We start from the raw sequence: 21,645 nt of genomic DNA, 5'->3' as shown, positions 1-21,645 counted from the left end.
GGACTGTCTTTCCTTCTAAGTTCTGCAGGTTGCACAGGTAATCAGGGAACATGATGAGTCAATAAGAGTTCAAAAGAGAACAGAGGACCACAGAGAGAAAGAACTAAATGCTTTTCTAGGAAGGAACCGTGGATCACTGTTCCCCAAACTTGTCTGTAACATTTGTTAAGCAGCTATTATAGGTACACTCAAATCCACACCTCTGGTTATATGTCCATTTCTGTTTATCTACAGCTATAGATGCTCCTCCTAACAATGAGGGAAAGAAACAAATGGATGCAGTCGCAGTGACCTGCCTAGAATGGCAGAATCCTTCACTCTGGGGCCGACTTCCTAGAGGTAATCTTGCTGAATCTCTCACTGATTGTTAAGGACCAAAATCAAAGATATTTCCCACTCATGTGAGACACACTCAAAATCAATACATAAATCCAATGTCATTGCTTCCAGGACACATTCTAGAGTGTTATGGAAAGCTAAGTATTGTGAGGATATCAAAACAATAAGAATGCCATGATGAAATCTGATTTTCCTACTGGTGGGTATCTTACCATATTTTCCAGGCTACTTCCTACAAGCATATGCTTTTCACTTGCATCAGAAGTTCTCTCATTAAGAGGATCGTGTCCAGGGTTCTCTCCAGCTGGTACTGAGCAACAGACCCACCAACTAACTGCATGAATAAGGCTTCGCTCAGGCAGAAAGATGAGTTCTTGTTCATTTTTTTTCTTTGCTTTTGTGACTTAAGGAGGGGAACAGTGATATACAGCTTATGTTCCCGGTGATTTGAAATTGAAGCACACAGCACAGACAGAAGCTGAGTGTGAGAACAGAGACAAAGGGTCTATAAAGCATGAAAGGATCAAAGGAAAATGTCAGCGTGAGGTAGATGGAGAAGAAAGAAGAAAGGGGAGAAGTGGGAAGAAGAGGCTGTGAAGGAGAGAGGCAGCCACCTGCCTATAGCAGGGGAGGGGGAAATGATGGGGCAGCGAGTGGTACCCACAGGAGGTACGCTGAGGGCTTAGCCTGATTGGACAGAGGCTTAGGGTTACATGACGCTCTTCTGTTTTAATAGCCCGTTTTTAGCAAATGGTCCATTGAATTAGACTTGCAAAATGAGCACCATAGATTTATTATAATAAGGAAGAAAATGTATTAAAACTGACACTGCATCTAAAAGATGGAGGGGGAAGTACTTAAGGTTGTAAACATCTAGAGAGCTCAGGGAGATGCAGCATGACTCATGCTTCCTGACTTTCTCACTTTCAGAACTTGTCCACATGAAGTCAAGATGGTAAAGGTTTTATCTCACAACAAATGTGGGGAAGTGATTTAGCATCTTCAGTTCCTGAGAACAGATGGTCGTAGATCATACACAGTGGACATGATAAGGAGATAAAGTAAGAGGTACATGCATAGCTCAGACATGGTGGTATCCTATTCAAAATTCCAACTGACTTGAAGTCATTCCATTCTTAAAGCTTCACTGCTCTGGTTTAGGACATATTTTTCTTTGCTGTTAAAAGGAACTGATGGACAGTCTATCGGAATAAAGTACTAAGTAGCAGGGAACGGGGAGGGAATGGGGGGGATGGGGGGAAGAAGCCACTTAGAACATGTAGGGAGTTTCCTAGGACTTAGGAGGTTTCCAAGTGTTAATCATTTTCCTTCTTTCCTTGACCTGAATTAGATCATTACCACTATCCTCTTCTTAATGAATATTTAATAGGAACACCTGGGGAGCTAATGTTCAAGTGTCTCAAACAGAATTATGCTTCTCCCCCAAACCCTCCCCTTACCACACACAAAGGGGATATTTAGCAATGTCTGAAAAACTTTTTTGGTTGTCACAACGGGAAGGGAATGCTACTGGCAACTAGTGAGCAGAGGCCAAGATGCTGCTAAAGACCCCACAGTGCACAGGACAGAGCCCCACCCCAAGGAATTATCTGGACTAAAATGTCAAAAGTGCCAAGCTTGAGAAACCCTGGTACCCTGACTCAGCCATATAAATGAAAGACGAAGAATTCTGGGCAAATTCATTTGTTCATCCATCCATTCATCAGCAAACATTCAGTGTATGTTTCAGTGCATGCCAGGCGCTAGGACGCAAAGATGAGATGCACACAATCCTTGCCTTTAAGAATTTGCCACTTTCAACAAGAACGCCATATAATGTATGATATAACCATCCCAAGCAAAAAGAGATTAATCCCAGGTGTGCCACTGGGGGAGGCTTCAGGAAATAGCAGTGTTTCAGTGGACGGGCTGTGGACGCGCGGAGGAGGATGTGCTCTCTGAAGGGAGGAAAAGGAGAGCAATTAGGCGGAACAGGAAGCAACCCCCCGGGACGCGACCAGAGCTAACTGGAGCGGAAAGAGGGAAGATAGTGTTGGAAGGGCAGTTGGGGTCAGACTGCTTGAAAGCCAGGCTGAGATGGTTCTGTTGCAGCTTGTTCCTGTCTGTCTGTTTGTTTTTACTGCATCTTATAGAAAAGGGAGTCCATTAAGGGTTTTTTTTTTTTTTCTTCTTTTTTAAAGAGGAAGCCATGGCTTATTTTATTTATTTATTTATTTTATTTTAAAATTTTTGGCCGTGCAGCATGAGGGATCTTAACTCCCCTGACCAGGGATCGAACCCACGCCCCCTGCAGTGGAAACGCAGAATCTTAACCACTGGACCACCAGGTAAGTCCCCATTAAGGGTTCTTGACAGGTATGTGCCATGATCACAGACCTGGAGTTGAAACATTTTCCTAGCAGAAGTATGAGATGGTGACCTTCCAAAAGTCCTACGTCCCCACTGCCCCCAGCCCTGTTGCCCAGTGAGAGAACTGAGTATGTGCTCTGTTCACAGCCTTGAGTCTGACAGTCCTCACCTGGTCTGTAAGCCTGGGGCCGCCTTTCCCATGCATTGATTTTGCCAATTACCTCCCACTTTCTTCCTTTCCTCACAGTTACAATTTCATCTTTATTACTATTTTGGGGACCATGACTTCAGGTCCTCCCAAGGACATGCTTTGTCTCGAGACCAAAGTGGTTCTCACACATTAGCATCAGAATCTCTTGGGGATGGTGGGGGGACAGGAGGGAGGGATTACCAGGAGGTGATGAATTTGTCGACTGTGGTGATGGTTTTATTTTGTGTGCACGTGTCAAAACTTACCAAATTGTACATTTTAGGTCAATGCGATTTACTGTATGCCAATTATATTTTAGCAAAATTGTTTAAAAAAAAAGTCACCTGGAGGGCTGGGGATTTTGCATTTCTAACACTTTGAGAAGCACTGCTCTGTACGACCTTGGATAAACCAATTCCCTTTCCCTATCTGCGTGATTTCCAGATTTTTCTGTCAGGATCCCTCTTGAAGGGCTATTCGGCACATAATGAACTTACTCCATCAATTGCTATTTATCTTTGGCCATTGCAGCCTGGCTTCTGGCTTCTGCCACACTGACAGAATTGCTCCTTCAAGGATCACAGATGATACTCATATGCCAGTTTTGTCCTAGATACTTGACGTGTATGTTAACTCCTGAATCATCAGAACAAGCCAATGAGATAAATACTCTTATCATTTCCACTCTAAGTTTGGAAAACTGAAGTCCAGGGAGGTTCACTAATGGGCCCAGGTCCTATTGCTTGTAAACGGTGGAGTTAGGACTTGAATCCAGAGAGTCTAGCTGCAGAGTCATGTTCTCAACCATCATTTGTCTTAACTGCAGTATCAATGGTCTCTTTCACTTGATCGCTGAGAAGGAAGAAAGGGCAGCCCCTGACACTCTGAAGCTGGCCTGGCGCTCGTGGCTGATCCTGTTATTCTCCCGTTAGACGTAAACAGCCTCAGACCCTGGTAAAGGAGCCAAAACAAGGCCACTTCATAATTTTGCCAAAGAACAGGCAAGAGCAAGGTCACGGTGACACCACAAAGTACCAAACCCCACCCCCACCCCCACCCCAGCCAAAATGAGAGACTGCTTCTTCTCCACCACCTACAGCTCTATCCCCTTCCCAGTCCCCCCTTCCCTGTGGGTAAGATTCACTGAGACACCCAGTCACAGAAGGGCCCCCGCTCTCAACAGCACCCAGGCCACAGTGAGATCAGCTTCCTTAGATGCCTTCCAATCACTCAGCCGAGGCCCAGACCCTGTAGCGGGATCTGACTCCACCTTGAGACACTGCGAGGTTCCCCAGGGTGTGGCCTCCCCCTTGCAACACTTAAATAAATGCTCAGCTTGTTCAGCTGCAAGCGGGCTCCTGGCGGCTTTGGCTGGAGGGCATTGACTCCTCTGTGCCACATATGACGGACACCACCGTCTTCAGACTCTCTCCTACTTTGGGTGACTTCGCATGATTTCCACCCCTTGGTATTCGTGTCCTTGTGTAGTTCCTTCCCCTGAGTGGGGACTGGACCTAAGGACCTCCTTCTAATGACCAGAAGACACCACAATAGGGAAAATAGGATGTCCCTTCTGAGAGTAGGTCCCCAAAGACTCCAGCTTCCATCTTGGTGTCCCTCTCTTGCTCTCGCATTTGTTCTCTCTGATGGAGCCAGTTGCCATATTGTGAGCTGCTCTGTGGAGAAGCTGACAGGAAGTGGGTTTTCCATGGAGAGACCCAGAGCAAAGTCTCAGGGAACCAGGATAGACGTCCAAATAACAGCCAGCAAGGAACTGAGCCTGCCAACAACCCCTCGAGTTACCTGGGAACTGGATCCCCCCAGTCTAGCCTTGAGAGGACCACCTTCTTGGCTGACACCAGCTGTGCTGGATTCCTCACCACAGAAACCATAAGATAGTAACTTTTAAGTCTTCAAGTTTGGGGATAATTTGTTGTGCAGCCATAGAGAATTATTGCAGACCTCCGTGATATAAAGGTTAATTGTTCTACAGCATTAATTGTTCCACCAGTCATGTCACAGGCATAGAATCTTCTGTGGCTGACAACTGCCTCTAGGACAAAGGTTCATAGTCTGACTGAGCTTTGATGTAGCCCGTTGCTTTAGCCACAATAAACTGCTCATAGGTCCCAGAACATACCAAGTGGCTTTGATTGTACTGTTTCCTTTCCCTAGAATGTTAAACATTCTGTGAAGTCATCCCAAGAGCTCCCATATTGGAATTGCTCCTCCTCTGGGGTTCCAGAGCCCAGAGAAAGAAGAATAAATAAAGGCAGGAAAAGTAGAGAAAGCACACAGAAAGGAGGAAGTAAATAAATGTAGTAACACAAGAGAGGGCAGCTAGAAGAATAATAGAAATTCATTGATTCCAAAGAAAACAGACCGAGCACTGCAGCAAAATTCAGACTTGCCCACAAAGGGGAGGGAAGACGTTCTTTGTAAGAATCGGTCTGATTCTCAGGTTGAGAGTTACATTTGTAGCTGGGAGGATGATGGCAGAAGCCTTAGGTGAACGCTTGCTGTTGCTATTTCTGGCGAATCAACATAAGCAGCCCGAGGCAGAGGCAGCTGCCTGGAGCCCTTCTCCTGTGGGCGCCCATCATGCAATAGCCTCTGGGTACATTGACAAATATTATTTTTAGATTTCATTTCTGGCTCTCAGAACTTTTGGCTATCAGAGTTCCTTCCCTCTCCACCCTTAAATTAGGCTTCTTCCCTGTGGAATGTCAAGGATTCTAGGATGAAACCAGATCAACTCTGCTCGGAATTGCTATTAAATCTTCTTTTGAGAATCTTGTTTTTATTTTTCCTGTTAGGGGTGGCCCTTTGGTAGAAGGAAGTTTACACGGAAAAAACCTTTGCTAAAGGCATCCGAGCTGAGAAATATTTAACAGTATGCAAATCAGGCAGGCAGCTCCCAGACTGAAAGAGAAGGGAGGAAGGCTGTTCTGCTCTTATGAAAAGATGTATTAAAATGCAGTCATTAACTGGTGCAATGTTCTAGAATTGGCCCTGACCTACTGGGAATTTGGGTTAAGTTTCTCTGAGGCTATAACAAAACTATACATCCTCATGGGAAGCGGGAAAAGAGGAGGACTTGGAGCTGCGGGGCGTGGATCTTCGTAGCAGAGTGGAGTGGAGATGGGAGAAGAAATGTCTTCCACGTCATTATTTTGATGGAAGGTGAGGAAGGTTGCCCGTGGCTGAGGCAGGTAGAAGTCGTTAACGGGGTGGTGGGGGTGGGGGGGTGGGGGGTGGGAGCAGTTCCGCCAGGGCTCGCCAGCGGCCACGTGTTACTCATTTAGGAGGCAAGAGTTTTGACACGAGAATCCAGGTAAGTTTTAAAGAAGCGCTCTAATCAACGGTGAGGGCTGTGGGTAGTTGATTAGAAGAATACTAAATTGAGAAGGAATGAGATACACAGTGTAATGATACAAGTGAACTTATTTCCAAAACAGACAGTCACAGACATAGAAAACAAACTTATGGTTCCCAAAGGGGAAAGGGGGGTGGATAAATTAGGAGGTTGGGATTAACATATACACACTACTATATTTAAAAGAGAAAACCAACAAGGACCTACTGTATAGCACAGGGAAGTATACTCAATATTTTGTAATAAACTATAAGGGAAAAGAATCTGGAAAGGAATATATATATATATGTACACATATATATTGTATATATATATAAATATATGTGTGTGTGTGTATAACTGAATCACTGTGTTGTACACCTGAAACTAACACGATATTGTAAATCAACCATACTGCAATTAAAAAAAAAGATACACGGTGTATCTTGCTATTGTTGAACCATGGATTTTTAGGACCCGGAAGAGGCCTTAGCACTGATAATAAGATTTCTTACTTTGATTGTCTCCGGTCATAAGAGACGTCTTAATATGAAAAGCATGTTAATATTTTATCTGGTTTATGAATTTCTAGAACTAATGCATGTAACCCAGAGTTATCATCTTAACTTTTATTCCTATGGCTCGTCTGCTTGCTTCCCTGCCTTTCCCCGCCACCCCCCTTCCTTCCTCTCCTTACCCTATATTCTAGGCACCCGTCCAGGAACTGGGCAGTGCTTGCACTCCAGGGGTTGCCCTGCCCCCAGACCACAGGCTAGCAAGCCCAGCCCACGCGGGCCTTCACGGCTGCATGTCCCCTGCGTCAGCCGAGGGCAAGTCAACCCTCCAAGGTCTTCGGTTGCTGTTGGCCCCACCAGCTGCCACCTCCACCCACGGGCAGCCACCCCAACCTGGAGTGTCCTGGGGTTCAGCCCATTAAGCCTCCCACCTCCCCAGCTGCCTCAGTCACCACTGGAAGTCCAAGCCTCCAGATCACCATCACTGGCCAGGTTGTCCTGAATATGCCCTTAGTCTGACCTCACCCTCTACCCTTTCCATTCTCCCACATCATTCCAAAGGTCCCTTTGAAATTCATGGTCCACCATCAACAAAGTCCCAGAGTATCTTCAATTCCTCGCCTGAATATTCCACTCCCCTTCTTGCTCTAACTCAGGGGTTAGCAATCCTTCCCTGTGAAGGGCAGAGAAGTACATATTTCAGGCATCAAGGGCCATACGGTCTCTTGCACCTGTTGCATACTTAACTCTGCCACGCTAGTGCAAAAGCAGCCTAGGAAGCATGTAAACAAGCGTGACTGTATTCCGGTAGAGGTTTATTTACAAAATCAGGGGGCAGGCTGGACTTGGTAGTTTTCTGATCCTTGCTCTGACAGGAACTCGGCTACTCCACGGGGGTCCTACTATCCTCAGCTTTGGGGTGAAGGCTGCTTTTCCATCTTAAACCTTCCAAGGTCAGGGCTGTCAATTGCCAACCTCTCTGTATGTTCCCTTCTTCTTAGATAACCTGAGTCACTTCACTCTTAACCCAGTCAGCATTCTTGGAGACTTCAGAATTTAAGAAATGGTTTATCCAATACCTTGGTCTCCCAGTTCCTTAGTCTTTTGGACCCAGTAATCTTTTATTCCACTTGACTTCAACCAGCCACTCACAAAGCCATACCCCAGAACTTCATGTCCCCACTTCTCTCCTAGACTCCATGATCTAGCACCAGAACTAGTCCCCAGAAAACACACAAAACCTGTGGGCCCCCATCTCCTCATCATACTCCAACCCTGGCTAAACCCAAATATCCTCTGAATTGATACCCACTGCCGAGCATTGAATGTGGCAGAAGAGAATCACACACCCACAGGGACTGGATTCACTGTACAAAAGATAACAGCAAACCTGACACAAATCCCTGTCCTGGTGGAGAGAAAAGGCAAGAAGCAAGATAAATAATTAAAACATATAGTAAGCTAGAGAGTGATAAATTCTGAGGAGGAAAAATTAAAGCAGGGAAGGAAGTTATGATATGAGGGAGGGATGTGAAATATTAGATAAGGTGGCCAGGGAACACCTACCAAGCAGATGGTTTTCATGTGAAAACAGGAAGTGAGTGAGGGCAGAAAACCATGTGTGTATCTTGGGGAAGAACATCCCAAGCTGAGGGAGCACAGCGAATGCAAAGTCCTCGTGATGGGTATGCGTCTGGCTCATCTGGGACACAGAAAGGGGGCCTGTGTAGCTCAAGCAGCGTGGATGAAGGAACAGTATTGGAGGGATGTCAGAGAAGTAACAGGACTACATCAATTGTCTGTTGTCCCATAACAAATTACAGCAAACTTAGAGGCTCAAAAACACCCATTTGTTAGCTCACAGTTTCCTTGGGTCAGGAGTCCAGGGGCAGCTTACCCAGGTCCTCAGCTCAGGTCTTACAAGGCAACAGTCCAGGTGTCAGCTGGGCTGTGTTCTCATCTGGAGGCTCAACTAGGGAAGCATCCATTTTCAAGCTCTCTTGGGCTGTTGGCAGAATCTATTCCCCTGCAGCTGTAAGACTGTGAGCTTCAGGGTTTTTTTTTGCTGGGTGTCAGTGAAGCCACCCTCAACTTTTAAGGCTGCATAGTATTCTCTTCAGCATGGCCCCTCCACAGGGACAGAATCTATTCCCCTGCAGCTGTAAGACTGGGAGCTTCAGGGTTTTTTTTTTTTTTTTTGCTGGATATCAGTGAAGCCACCCTCAACTTTTAGGGCTGCATAGAATTCCCTTCTGCATGGCCCCTCCACTGGCCATTCACTACATGGCAGTTTGCTTTTTCAAGGCCAGCGGGAGAGTGAGAAAGAGTCTGTCAGCAAGAGAGAATGTTGTACAAAACAATGTAATTACAAGAATGACATCCAACACTTCGCTGTATCCTGTTGGTTAGAAACCAGTCATGGTGCCTCCACCCACACTCAAGAGCAGGGCATCCCAGGAGGGGGGATCATGGAACCACCTTAGAGCCTGTCTGCTACCAGGACTCGGGTCACACAGGGATATATGGACCCTTGTAGGGACTTTGCCTTTTTCTCTGAGTGAGACTGGGAGCCATTAGAAGGTTTTGAACTGAGGAATGATGTAATATGAGCTGTGTTTTCACAGGCTCACTCAGATGATGGGTTGAGAATAGACTTCAGGGGGCCAAGGGCAGAAGCAGGGAGATGAGTTAGGAGGTTATTCCAATAATCCAGGTGAAAGTTGACAGTGGTAAGTGCAAGGTGGTGGCAATGGAGAAAGAGAGGACGAATTCTGGGTATATTTTGAAGGCAGAGCCAGCATGATTTACTAACAGGTCAGATGTAGAATGTGAGGAAAAGGCTTTTCCTGAGGTTTTTGGCCTGAACAACCAGAAGGATGGAGTTGCCATTAATTATGAAGGAGACGATTGAGGGAAAGCAGGTTTGAGGGAGAGTATCAGGAGCTCTATTTTGATATGTCTGAGCTGCCAGCCAGACATATGGCCAGTCAGTTATACTGGACACGTTCAACTCTGGAAGGAGGAGTGATTTGTCCTTATTAGAAGTGACATCTATCTCTTTGCAATCCACACCTGCAGTACCTCTGCAAGCACCACTGTCTGAGAGCTTACAGAATGATTCATTTATAGGCACAGAATCCAAAAAGCTTTGTCTTGCACCAAAGGACCCATTTGATGCCAAAGATATATGACAATGGGCATGTGACCACGGAATGCAGTGGGTTCTCCCATACATCTCATTACCTGGAAGCAATAAGAATGTTGGAATGGCTTATTAAAGGTTCCAAAAAAGCATGAGCTTGGGATGCTGTCTTTCAGGATGGGGTATATGTGTTGAATTACTGGCTGGTATAAAGATAGCTTGACTTCATGGGTGCAGAAGCTAAGGGGTAAAAGTAGGATTGACTCTTTGACCATCACTCTCAGTACACATCCACCCCATCACTCTAAGCTCTAATGGGTTGAAAATTTAGGTTCCCAGTAGAAGATTTCTTTAACCTGGGCACAGTAAGCTTCCATGGAAGCTAAAGCATGTCTGTCACCTGGGCAATTTGGTCTCTTCAAGCCAGATTAGCAGGCAAAGAAAGGACTTCCTATGCTGTCAGGGTTTATTGAGGTATAATTGACACGTAATGTTGTATTACTTTTAGGTGCACAAGATAATGATTGGATATATGTATATCTGCAAAATGATTGCCACAATAAGTCACACTTTTTTTTCTTGTGATGAGAACTTGTAAGATCTACTCCCTTAGTAACTTTCAAATATACAGTATAATATTGTTAATTATGGTCAGCGTACTCTACATTCCATCTCCAGGACTTATTTATCTTATAACTAAAAGTTGGTACCTTTTGAGCCCCTTCACCATTTCCCCCAACCCCTCACCCCTGCCTCTGGCAACCACCAATCTGTTCCTCTGAGTTTGGTTTTTTAAGATCCTGTATATATATGTGAGATCATACAGGGTTTGTCTTTATCTATCATTTCATTTAGCATAATGCCCTGAAGGTGCATCCATGTTGTCTAAAATGGCAGAATTTCCTTCTATTTTATGGCCTCATAATCATAATATTCCACAATGTATGTATATCACATCTTCTTTATCCATCCATCCATGGACACTTAGGTTGTTTCCTGAGTCTTGGCTATTGTAAATAATGCTGCAGTGAACATGGGGGTGCAGATATATCTTTGAGATAGTGATTTTGTTTCCTTTGGAAATGTACCCAAAAGTAAATTGCTGGATCACACAGTGGTTCAATTTTTAATTTTTTGAAGGTCCTCCGTACTGTTTTCGATAGAGGTTGCACCAATTTGCATTCCCACCAAGAGTGCACAAGGGTTTTTCTCCACAACCTTGCCAACACTTGTCATCTCTTGTCTTTTTGGTGATGGCCATTCTAATGAGTTTGAGGCGATATCTCATTTGGTTTTGATTTGCATTTCCCTGATGATTAGTGATATTGAGCACTTAGCCATTTGTATGTCTTCCTTGAAAAAATGTCCATTCAGCTCCTCTGCTTATTTTAAAATTGGATCATTTGTTTTCTTTCTTGGCTATTAGGTTGTATGACTTCTTTACTTATTTTGAATATTAACCCCTCATCAGATACCTGATTTGCAAATATTTTCTCCCATTTGGTAGGTTGATTTTTCATTTTGTTGATGGTTTCCTTTGCTGTGCAGAAACTTTTTAGGCTGATGTAGTTCCACATGTTTATTTTTGCTTTTGCTGTCTTTGATTGGTGTCAAATCCAAAAAAATCATCGCCAAGACTGATGTCAAGGATCTTACACTCTATGGTTTCTGCAAGGAGTTTTATCGTTTCAGGTCTTAGTTCAAGTCTTCAATCCATTTTGAGTTCATTTTTGTGTATGGTATAAAAAGGTCCAGTTTCATTCTTTTGCATGTGGCTGTCCAGTTTTCGCAACACCCGTAATAGCTTGTTTTAGGTATTGATACATAGGGAAAATTCTGTATTGATTAAGAAGAGTTTAAAACTTCTCCCTCCTGACTGGAATTGAAATTGTATGTTCAACCTCACTAGTCCCGCCCCAGAAAAACTACTATTCATAATCCCTATCGTTAAGTCATTTTTGACTTGAATTGGATGTAAATAAGGCACTGCATATTCATGCATTGGTTTATTGCTTTTATGCTGAAGTTTCGATTTCATCTACGTGATTTCCACTCGGAATGGGCAAGACAGGAAATAAGATCGTGTAAGTCTCTTTGATGCGCAATTAGGTGCTTACCATTTATATCTTTTTGCTAATCCTAAAAGCGTTTCTTTCCCTGCTTGAGAATGACACTCCTTCTTCTGCTCATTCGGTTATGACTGTGAGTAAATATATCACACATGGAAAAGAAATCTTTTAAAATTATATGCATCCTTTCTTATTAAATCAGTTCGAACTATCATTTTGACAAATGTCCTAAAGCATTAGCAGACCTAATTTTCCAGAGGTCAGAGTGGGGCGGAAAGAGGTTTGAGAGAGAGAATGTTGGTTAATGATCTCGCAGGCTTGAGTGGGAAAATGGAGAGCGTCCCACGCAACGATGACACAGGGGCCCGCCTTCCATGCTTCACCCCAGCTCAGACATCACAACAAGTGCCAACGTTTATTAGATCTCTAACGGATGGTTAGTAGTTCAAGCAAGGGAATGTCCCTTCTTATGATCTGTCTTTCAGGGCGTACACTTCTTTCCTTTCTAACTAATTGCGCTCTCTCCTAAGAATGAAAGCAGTGGTTCATAGGGCAGTGTGTCTTCTGACCAAATGAAATCAGTAAAGAATCAGATCTCGCTGGGGCATTGCTATAGTCTATCCGACGAAAACAACTCCTGATCACTGACAATGGTTGTACAGTTTATGAGCAGCATCCTCTACTCTAGCTGGCACTTTTTCTCATGCCTTTGAGATGTCACGCTGGGTTCTCGGATGTGAGAAGTGAGAACAGCCCTGGGCATCATATCCAGGTAGTGCTTTTGTCCATGTATGAGCACGGATTCTCTGAACTAAGGATGCTCTACAGAAATGTATTTTCCTTAATACACAACATCCTATTTGGAGGTGATTAAAAGACAAATATTAAAAGCACCATTTTGGTTTTGTTTTTCTAACTTAATAATACAGAGTTATTACTTAGCAACTCTTTATGTAGAATAAATATTAGGTTCATTTCTTAATCAGTATAAGAATATGCTATTGGGCTTTTTTTTTTTTTTTTTAGCTTTGGCTGCTACTTACATTTGAAAACAGCAAAGATAAAATCAATGAAAAAAGGCACTGTATTTTATTATTATAAATGTCAGAGGAAATGGCTGGATTGAGTTTCTCTGACTGCACAACTGAGGAAAATTTTTAGAGGTGAGGGGCTCCGTAGCCTTGCTGGGATTCAGTCATATATGCACTGGGTAGAAGCTCTCTTATGCGGAGCTTGGGGCCGGGAAAATTACAGAAACTCAAACATAGATGTTTGAATGGCTGGACGAACTAAGAAGCAGGGCATGCATGAGACCGAGAAATGGACGGCACGGTCATGTGGTGATCTGGCCAGTTTAGGGACACTTCTTCTCAGTTGAGCGACCCTGGGAACAGCTCAGAAGGCTGTGCTTTGAGGCCATTGGCGGTTAGGAAGAGACTGCCCAGTGGATGGCTTATGTCCTATTATTGTATTAAAGGGACCTGCATTCAGCCTGCTCTTGAAATGAAATCTAAGTAATCATTAAAGGAAACAGACTGATTCAATTTTTTTCCAATTTGGAAAACACAAATAATATGCAAAATAATTTGTCCTTATTGTATTCCTCATCTTTTTAAAAAATTATTATTTATTTATTTTATGGCTGTGTTGGGTCTTCGTTCCTGTGCGAGGGCTTTCGCTAGTTGCGGCAAGCGGGGGCCACTCTTCATCGCGGTGCGCGGGCCTCTCACCATCGCGGCCTCTCCCGTGGCGGAGCACAGGCTCCAGACGCGCAGGCTCAGTAATTGTGGCTCACGGGCCCAGTCGCTCCGCGGCATGCGGGATCTTCCCAGACCAGGGCTCGAACCCGTGTGCCCTGCATTGGCAGGCAGATTCTCAACCACTGCGCCACCAGGAAGCCCCTCATCTTTTTAACAGATGAAATAAAATTCAAAAGAGCAAGAGTTCAGACCTCAGCACTAACTTTCTCCTGACCCAGCACAGCAGACTTGATCATGTTCAGTGCCAGGTCCGGCCCTTCTGTTACTTACAGTTTTATTAATGATGTTTCATGAATTCAGTGTCTATTGTTTAAGAGTCACATTGGTCTCACAATTTCAGTCCTTTAAAGATTAGTTCCTAATCTCCAATTCCTATGGCTGTCTTTGCTTTCCCTAGCGAAGTACCTTTGACTTGAATTGTATACATCCTCTTAATTGTGTGTCAAATTATTTTTTAATTATTTTATTGAAAGATGGGAAAAGGATTCTCAACAAGTAAATATGATCAAATGAAATATTTACATAGCAAGTGCTAAGAAAAAAGAACTTTCAGATTTTTGTTTTTAAAAGATGATATAAATTTGAATTAAATCTTGCGGTCCTATATATCTGGTCTGATTCCCTTTCCTCCAATTAACTGAAACATCAGGAGTTTAAAGTTGCTTATAATTTTGAGGTTTATATTTTATAAATATATATTTTGAGGTTTGATTACTTGATAAGGAGCATTAAGTATTCACCATATTATTAAGGTTCGTATATATTTTGAGGTTTGATTATATATATTTTGAGGTTTGATTACTTGATAAGGAGCATTAAGTATTCACCATATTATTAAGATGAAAACCTATCTTGGAAAACAGCACTTTGCTGTATTACTCCTGTTTCAATCAGGTCTCACTCACCTTCACCAACACATTCATTCTGCCTCAGAGATCTGCTAGCCACGGGCCATGGACCAAGTTGGCCCACAGTTGTATAGCACATGAGCTAAGAACAATTTTTACATTTTTAAATTGTTTAAAAAATAAAAAGATAATATTTTGTGTTGCAAGAAAATTACATAAAATTCAAATGTCAGCGTCCACAAATAAAGTTTATTGATCCACCTTCATGATTATCCTTGTATATACTGTCTGTGGCTGCTCTTAGACTACGATGACAGAGTTGAGTCATTGCAACAGAGACCTTATGGCCCACAAAGCCTGAGAAATCTATTTTTTTATTTTTAAATTAAAAAAATTTTTCATTGACGTATAGTTGATTTACAATGTTGTGTCAATCTCTGCTGTGCAGCAAAGTGACTCAGTTATACATATATATACATTCTTTTTTTTTTTAATATTCTTTTCCATTTTGGTTTTTCATAGGATATTGAATATAGTTCCCTGTGCTATACAGTAGGACCTTGTTGTTTATCCATTCTAAATGTAATAGTTTGTGTCTACCAACCCCAAACTCCCTTTCTATCCCTCTCCCTCCCCACCTCCCCCTTGGCAACCACAAGTCTGTTCTCTATGTCTATGAGTCTGTTTCTGTTTTGCAGACAGATTCATTTGTGCCATATTTTAGATTCCACATATAAGTTATATCACATGGTATTTGTCTTTCTCTTTCTGACTTACTTCACTTAGTATGATAATCTCTAGTTGCATCCATGTCGATGCAAATGGCATTATTTTGTTCTTTTTTATGGCTGAGTAGTATTCCATTGTATATATGTACCACATCTTCTTTACCCATTCATCTGTCGATGGACATTTAGGTTGTTTCCATGTTTTGGCTATTGTGAACAGTGCTGCTATGAACATAGGGGTGCATGTATCTTTTTGAATTATAGTTTTGTCTGAGTATATTCCCAGGAGTGGAATTGCTGGATCATTTGGTAATTCTATTTTTAGTTTTCTGAGGAACCTCCATACTGTTATCCATAGTGGCTGTACCAATTTACATTCCCACTATCAGTGTAAGAGGGTTCCCTTTTTTCCACACCCTCTCCAGCATTTGTTATTTGTAGACTTTTTAATGATGGCTCTTCTGACCGGTGTGAGGTGGTACCTCATTGTAGTTTTGATTTGCATTTCTCTAATAATTAGTGATGTTGTGCATCTTTTCACGTGCCTACTGGCCATCTGTATGTCTTCTTTGGAGAAATGTCTATTAAGGTCTTCTGCCCATTTTTCGATTGGGTTGTTTGTTTTTTTGTTGTTGAGTTTTATGAGCTGTTTGTATATTTTGGAGATTAAGCCTGAGAAATTTATTATCTGGCCTTTTCCAGAAGAAGTTTGACAACTTCTGCTCTGATTAACTATTTTTTTATTGAAGTGTAGTTGATTTACAATGTTGTGTTAGTTTCAGGTGTTCAGCAAAGTGATTCAGTTTTATATATATATATATATATTCTTCTTCAGATTCTCTTCCCATATAGGTTATTACAAAATATTGAGTATAGTTCCCAGTGCTATACAATAGGTCCTTGTTGGTTATCTCTTTTTTATATAATAGTGAGTATATGTTACTCCCAAATTCCTAATTTATCTCTCCCCCACCACCTTTCCCCTTTGGTAACATAAGTTTGTTTTCTATGTCTGTGAGTCTGTTTTTGTTTTGTAAATAAGTTAATTTGTATCATTTTTTTAGATTCCACATATAAGTAATATCATATGATATTTGTCTTTCTCTGTCTGACTTACTTCACTTAGTATAGTAATATCTAGGTCCATCCATGTTGCTGCAAATGGCATTACTTCATTCTTTTTTACGGCTGAGTAATATTCCATTATAGATACGACATCTTCTTCGTCCATTCATCTGTCGATGGACATTTAGGAACTTTGTTGTACAGGCAACCCTGCCTACCTCCCCTAGCCTCTAGCATTAGTGACCTTTGAGTCTGACCTTAGCTCCTCATACTCTGTGAAGCTTTTGTTTATATTAAAAGTCCACACTGAGTTTTTCTTTCCTATATGCCAAAAAGCCATCTCCAAACAGAGGGGCCGTGACATGGGACGTGTGGTAGCCAAGTAGCCAGCCCTGGACGGCCCCGGTGATCCTGGCATTCACACCCTGTATGCTCCCCTTTCACGTTGCACTAGGATGGTGTTTAGGACCAGAAAAATAAGGTGAAAGTGATTTTATGCCATTTCTGAGATTACGTTATAAAAGACGCTGTTCTTAGTTTGATCTCTTTCTTGCCTTCTCCCTGGAGATCACTTGGCTTGTGGAAATCATGCTGTGATCAGCTCTGCGGAGAAGCCCACGTGGAGAGAAGCCTCTTGCCAACGCCATGTGAGTGAGCCTGGACGTGGATCCTCCAGACCTTGTCAAGAACTCAGAAACTGCAGGCCCAGCCAACAGCTTGATCGCAACCTCGTAAGAGACCCTGAGCCAGAACTCCCAGCTAAGTCATTCCCAGCTCCCCAGCCCACAGAAAGAGTAAGAGAAAATAACTGTTAGTTGTTTCAAGCAGCTAACTTTGGGGTAAACTGTTATCTCAGCAATAGATAACCAATACAGAACTCAAAAAGCCTCCAACTCTCTACCCCACGACACTATATTTTTTTCCCACTCTATTTCTGGTGTCTTTTGCAATATATTTTTCTTTCTCCTTTATGGCCTGGCCTCATCTGTGGAATTTGATTTCTGAAAAATTTTCCTGCCAGGGACTTCATAGTTCAGGGAAGATACCTTGGTGTTTTCCGATCCTGGAATAGGAATCATTCTAGGTTGTGGATGTCAAGGTCTCTCAACCAGTATTCTTTTTTTTTTTTTTTTAATTAATTAATTAATTTATTTTTGGCTGTGTTGGATCTTCGTTTCTGTGCGAGGGCTTTCTCTAGTTGGGGCAAGCGGGGGCCACTCTTCATCGCGGTGCGCGGGCCTCTCACTATCGCGGCCTCTCTTGTTGCGGAGCACAGGCTCCAGACGCGCAGGCTCAGTAGTTGTGGCTCACGGGCCTAGTTGCTCCGCGGCATGTGGGATCTTCCCAGACCAGGGCTCGAACCCGTGTCCCCTGCACTGGCAGGCAGACTCTCAACCACTGCGCCACCAGGGAAGCCCCAGTATTCTTTTTTTAAAAATTTTATTGGAGTATAGTTGATTCACAACGCTGTGTTAGCCTCAACCAGTATGTTAAATAGGAAAACAGGGAGAAAATTCCCCAGTGGAAAATGCTTGCTATTTTTTGGGAATATTCTTGCTAATATAATTATCTTAGGTTAGCCTTTTATTTGAAGAAAATAAAGGATATAAAATAATTTAGAAAATAAAAGATATAAAAGAATTTAGAAGCAGGGAAGAAATTCAGAAGTGGTTTAATACAACTACCTGATTTAAATATGATAAACGAGGTTCCCAAAGTCACTCAGCTAGTGAGTGGGCCCTTTAATGCCCTGAAAGACCATTTAAAGGTAATAGGTCTGTGAAAGGTTGTTGAGGTTAAGTCGGGCTTTCTGTGGGGGGATAGAGTGGGGCTTTGCTGAGGATGTCCATCAAGCTCTTCTGTCTGAGTGTATCCTGGTGGATTACCAGCGACTGGACACTGCATCCAGTCATTGGTGTGACTCAGATGGCTGGTCAAGTAGCAGCTACCAGATCTGAATATCCAGCTTCTATAAGAAGATGTAAGACTTTTTTCCTGTTGATGATTAACTGTGTTTTGATTCTATGGATCTGTATTTCTTCTATTGCTACACAGACAGAGAAAATAAGGCCAAATTGAATCTTGGGGGGAAAAAGTCAACACAGGCTGACAGAATGCCAAAGAACTGGACTCAAAGTATAGACAGTGAAAGGGTTGGATATGAAGTAAGTGAAGCTAGGTGAGAGCAAGTATTGGTGTTTGACTCTATATTTTTAAATCTTTTACAGTAAGAATGAATTTGGCATTTCTTAGGTAATTTTCACAAGGTTTTACAAATTTTTACCAAAAAAGTGCCCCCACTGGTCATAACCATTTTAGAAATCGAGTTTGAAGGTGTGTGTACTTGTCCTTGTGTGTTACAAGTACACAACTCAAACAGTTGTCCCTCTCAAACAAATGAGCACAAGTGAATTACAGGCAAGGAAAAACTAAAACAGCATCAAGACAGATACCTGGAGAGAAGTGAACATCACAGGTGATAGAGTCAAATACAACTGATCCCAGGAGAAGAAGTGGAGTTATAGTTATGGCTTAAGAGATTTGAATTAACTGCAGTGAAGAGCTTCTTTACAGTAAAGCTATCCAGAGCAGGAAGGAAATTTAGTAACAGGTGATTCGGGAAAACTGGGAGTCTTTTCCTTTGGATATTTTACAAATGGAATTAAAGCTCTTATTTCCGACTAGTTAGGTATAGTGCAGCTGTGGGTTGAATTAGTCAATATCTTCTCTATTTGGTTAGTAGAGAAAAAAACTAATAGCAATTTTGAGTGTCACAGTCACCATGCATTCATTTTTAAATGAAATAAAGGTGGGTGATAAATTTGTGTGTTCTAATTACCTAACTAAAACCTGGGGGATGAACTGAAGTCTAATTTTAATATCTCTTATGAATATCTTCATTATAAATAATCTTGATTATTCACCTGATGGTTCAAGTTCAGACCTTCAGATCTTTTAAACGTTTTAAAACTTAGCTATATTTCCTATTATTTCTATAATGAACACATATCTTTGTGTAATTAAATATATATGTATATGTGTGTATATATATGTATATATGTGTGTGTATATATATGTGTGTATATATATATACACACACGTATATGTACTACAAAGAGACAAAAAGGCAAATTCCTGGAAAAGTTAATACACTAAAATCCCACTATTTTGGACTTGCTGGGAGAAAAAACAAAACATTTCATTTTAAATGAATTTAAAACTTTAAGGTAAATGTGATGCATAACATAAACTAGGATAAAAATAGTTGTTTTTAACAAACAAATAAGAGTCACCTGACTGCAAAAAATATGTAAGGCTTGCTGGTTATAAATATTTTAAACATTTATCTTGGTTAAGCTATTAGTTTATAATAGCAGTAAAAGGAGACAGACTCATTTGGAAAATCAGCCCCTATCTACACTTAATTCCAATTTTGAAATAGACTCTGCATTACTGTGGTTTGACTTCCTTGCTTCCTTTCTCCCTGTGAAGTGACAATCTTTGTTTTTGATTCTGAACGGAAAGGGACCGAGACAAAGAAAGGAATGAGGAACAAACACCAAGCACAGCTTCTGCAAAGGAGAACAGCAAACAAAATGCTAGCAATTAAACATCCAGACCTGTCGTCACACACAATGAATTATTCGCCAGAGTTGATTTGCTTTAAAATTCATCCCTCAAGGAGTATATTTAGCACTCTCAAATGCTTACATCTTAGTCAAAAAAAGACACAGTAAAGGAAATTTAAGTTAACCTGAATATCATATTGAAATTCTGCTTATTAAGTAATGTTAGAAATTACTGAAAATAACGTCTGTTTTCAATGAAGATGTTTCAAGGCTCCCTTTTTGTATTGTGATGTTTAGATGTGATATGAACTTTCCTGTTTAATTTGCTTTCGCTTATTTTCAATTATTAGCTCAGTAGCCATAGTAATATTTAAGGATTAAACAATTATGTCAATGGTAGACGTATGACTAGTTAACAGTTTATTTCTATCTTTCGTACTTTGATGATTTCTCCCTTTTCAAAAAGACAAATGAGCATCTATCACTTTTACAATAAGAAAGAAACTCCATGTTATGGGTTAATGAAAGAACAATTGATTCAGAAGCTTGTGTCTTTCAGGGGAGAGGTTCACCCTGAAATCCTGTCTGCAGGGAGATTTGGAGGACTCTGTCCAGCCATCTCCCCCAGATCAGAAGGTCTGGGAAGGCTCTAGGCTACAGTGAGCCTCCACCCCTTTTTAGGGCGTGCCTGGGGAAGCCAGGGATCCCTCCTGCTTTCTCAAAGCCTCCAGGAACCAGGAAGAGGAAAGAGCTGGTCGGATACTTCTTCCCTCCCCTCCCCTTCCCACCTTCCCCTCCCCTCCCCTCCCCTCCTTCTCTTCTCCCTCCTCCTCCTCCTTAATGCAGAAATAAATAGAATTTTTAAAAATTCCATTAGAAAAGTATTGTCGGCAAAAAAAAATATATGTGGGCATCCATTCATTCATTCACCCATTCATTCATTCCTCCGTATTGGTTGATGCCTTTGGGAATACTGGGTGGTGCTGGGAGGGAAGGAGACTGAATTTCCAGAGTGCACCCTCTGCACTTTTTGACTTTTCTTCCATGTGCATGGAATACCTATTCCAAGAAGTAATTACCTAAAGAGAACTAGGTGGTCTATATATTCTCTTTCCTAAATACGTTTGCTTCCTTACTTTTTTCAGATTCTCCTCAGGTTTCCAGGGAGATCTGCCTCTGTCCTTCTTTATCCCTTACCCAGTTCTTTTCTTTCCCCCCACTCCCCGCCACCGACATAACCTCTGGTGCCTTATTATTTGCTTATCGTCTGCATCTCTCGACTAGTATTTAAATCCCATAACAGCAGGGACTTGGTTTTGTTTGCTGCTGTATTTCAGGTGCCTGGAATAGTGCCTGGCACATGGTGGGTACTTAGTATGTATTTGCTGAATGAATGAATGCATGAATGAATGACTTGCTAGCCATCCTTCTGGTTTGCGTTCTGCATCTACTCACTCACCAATATCTGTAAATTCTTCACGAGGCTTTTCCTTTCCTTTTCCTGGTCATCATCACAACCCAGTGCACCTTCTGCCTGGAGACAGGTCTCCCAACTTCCCCTCAGTCTGCTTTCAAATCCACCCTGAACACTGATGTGAGTTGATGTCACACCTCCCCTCCCCGCTTCTCTCCGTCTCTCTCTTTTTCTCTCTCCAGTCGAATATCTGAAAAACCAAGTTACTCTCTATTGCCTTT

At 42.0% G+C, this 21,645-nt stretch overlaps 1 long non-coding RNA gene across 1 annotated transcript; it reads left to right on the top strand.

The window, feature by feature from the left end:
• Positions 1 to 5,838: 5,838 nt before the first annotated feature.
• Positions 5,839 to 20,566, top strand: LOC133075829 (uncharacterized). Its single transcript, XR_009697409.1, has 3 exons — positions 5,839 to 6,082; positions 16,949 to 17,175; positions 20,510 to 20,566. It is a non-coding gene; the product is annotated as an uncharacterized LOC133075829 (long non-coding RNA).
• Positions 20,567 to 21,645: the final 1,079 nt, after the last annotated feature.

The sequence above is a fragment of the Eubalaena glacialis genome, chromosome 15 (genome assembly GCF_028564815.1).
Source record: "Eubalaena glacialis isolate mEubGla1 chromosome 15, mEubGla1.1.hap2.+ XY, whole genome shotgun sequence".
NCBI classification, from domain to species: Eukaryota; Metazoa; Chordata; class Mammalia; order Artiodactyla; family Balaenidae; genus Eubalaena; species Eubalaena glacialis.
The sequence above is the reverse complement of the archived record's forward strand: the minus strand, read 5'-3'. Positions and strand labels throughout refer to the sequence as shown.